Source organism: Austrofundulus limnaeus, unplaced genomic scaffold (genome assembly GCF_001266775.1).
Source record: "Austrofundulus limnaeus strain Quisiro unplaced genomic scaffold, Austrofundulus_limnaeus-1.0 Scaffold533, whole genome shotgun sequence".
Taxonomy (NCBI): Eukaryota; Metazoa; Chordata; class Actinopteri; order Cyprinodontiformes; family Rivulidae; genus Austrofundulus; species Austrofundulus limnaeus.
Window position 1 is genome coordinate 253,955 of NW_013952935.1, and position 1,757 is coordinate 255,711.

At 34.0% G+C, this 1,757-nt stretch overlaps 1 protein-coding gene across 1 annotated transcript in view; it reads left to right on the top strand.

The window, feature by feature from the left end:
* Window positions 1–882: 882 nt before the first annotated feature.
* Window positions 883–1,757, top strand: part of LOC106530561 (solute carrier family 35 member F5) — a gene marked incomplete in the record, with an annotated part of 12,799 nt that continues 11,924 nt past the window's right edge. Inside the window, 1 exon segment of the mRNA XM_014026202.1 lies at window positions 883–1,014.

Consider the following 1,757-nt stretch of genomic DNA (forward strand, 5'->3'; position numbering starts at 1 on the left):
CAACAGCTTCTCTATACAAACTTGACCTTAACAACCAACAATTAAAGACTAATTTAATTGATTTTTTTTGTGTTAATTGTTTACCTTTTCACTGGTGGTCATATTGATCACTCCAGAAGCTCCCTCCTTGACTGAAGAAACCTCCATCCTTTAACTGTTTTATTGTTCACTGTCTGAACAAAAGCATGACCTGAAAATATTGCTAAAAACACAAAATAAAACCCATCGTGTCAAATTTGTGACTTATAAGTGTTTAAACTCAGAAATCCTAAACTGTGATGACAGTAAAACATAAGTAAGTCAGACATACTTAAAAGTAAAACACATGATCATATATATTTTTTTAATTATTTAGGTTTTAATGTTAAGAAACAAGGATTAGTTGGGTCTAAGCTAGCCAACGCGCTAAACGCTATGCTAACCTAAACAGCGGCTTTAATTGTAATGCCTCACAACAACATATCGCTTAAAGTACTCTTTACCTTTATTTCCTGGCAACAAATATTATATCCGAGTCACAAACACGTTTATTTAGACGATTTATCTCATTCAGTGAGAAGAAAATCTCTGTTAGCGCGGAAAACATGAAGCTGCCATTTTTCTTCTTCTTCGTTGGTTTAATTGCGGCTGATCATCACGATCCTGTTGATTCTCACTACCGCCACCTATGTGACCGGTTGTAAACAGTTTTTTAAAAAAACTCAAATTTTGTTTTCTTTTGTCTACGTTTCAGTCTCTAATATATTCTAAAAAGTAGAAATGACAGCAAAAAGATTAAAATTTATATAAAACTAATGGTGAAAATTACGATGACCTTTTCGGACTTCACGTCCCAGAATCCTTTGCGCCCAAGCGATGTCAGCTGACAGAAGAGGAGAGTTTATGCTAATGTTTACAACCATTAAACTGGCAACAGTTTCCTTGTGACAGCCGTGATATATTCCACATCAGTGCGTGATATCAAGTAGCATTCAAATAATGTGAAACAAATAAATGACCGCTTTATTCAGTCGGGTAAGACAACGTTCATCTTATCAGATTCTTTAAAGAACGACGCTCGAGCTAACCTGTTAGCTCTTAGCTAGCTAGCGACTCTGTTTACATTAGCTGAACAAACGACACGGAGCTGTGAGCTAAATACTAAAGTTAAGGTTAATTTTAGCTGTTTTATGTATTYATTTTTTGACCTTCAGGTGGAGGTAACAGTTTGACAGAAGTTTACTATATTAGCTGTGGGTTTACAATTAGCAGAAGTCTTTTAAATGTATAATTATTGTCTTTTAAATTTCCTTTTATGCAGTGGTGAGCACAGTTCCCCTAAAACACTAAAGCACGGGCTAATTTTCTGATTAGTGCTTTAGGGCTTTTGCTAATTTCTTAATTTGTTAGTGGATTAGCACTTGCTAAGCACTAATTTAGTTCTTTAAATATTATTGATGAACATTATTGTCAACAGCTGAGGGTGGAAGCTGTCAGACCTGTTTGATGTGTTGTGTGTCTCTTCTCCACTGGATCAAACWTTTTTTTTTCTGAAATATCAGCTGCAGACTCTCCTAACTCCACATATTACTTGTTTATGTAGCAAACTTTACTGTAAGTCTGTTAAACATGGGAATAATAACTAAAACAAACCTAATAACTATGATACAGATTTTTTACAAATTTATGATTATTTAAAAAATGCAATAATCATGATGAAAATATTCATTAGCATTTTTTTTGTATTTAAATTGATGTCTGGAAGTCATCTGGGGACC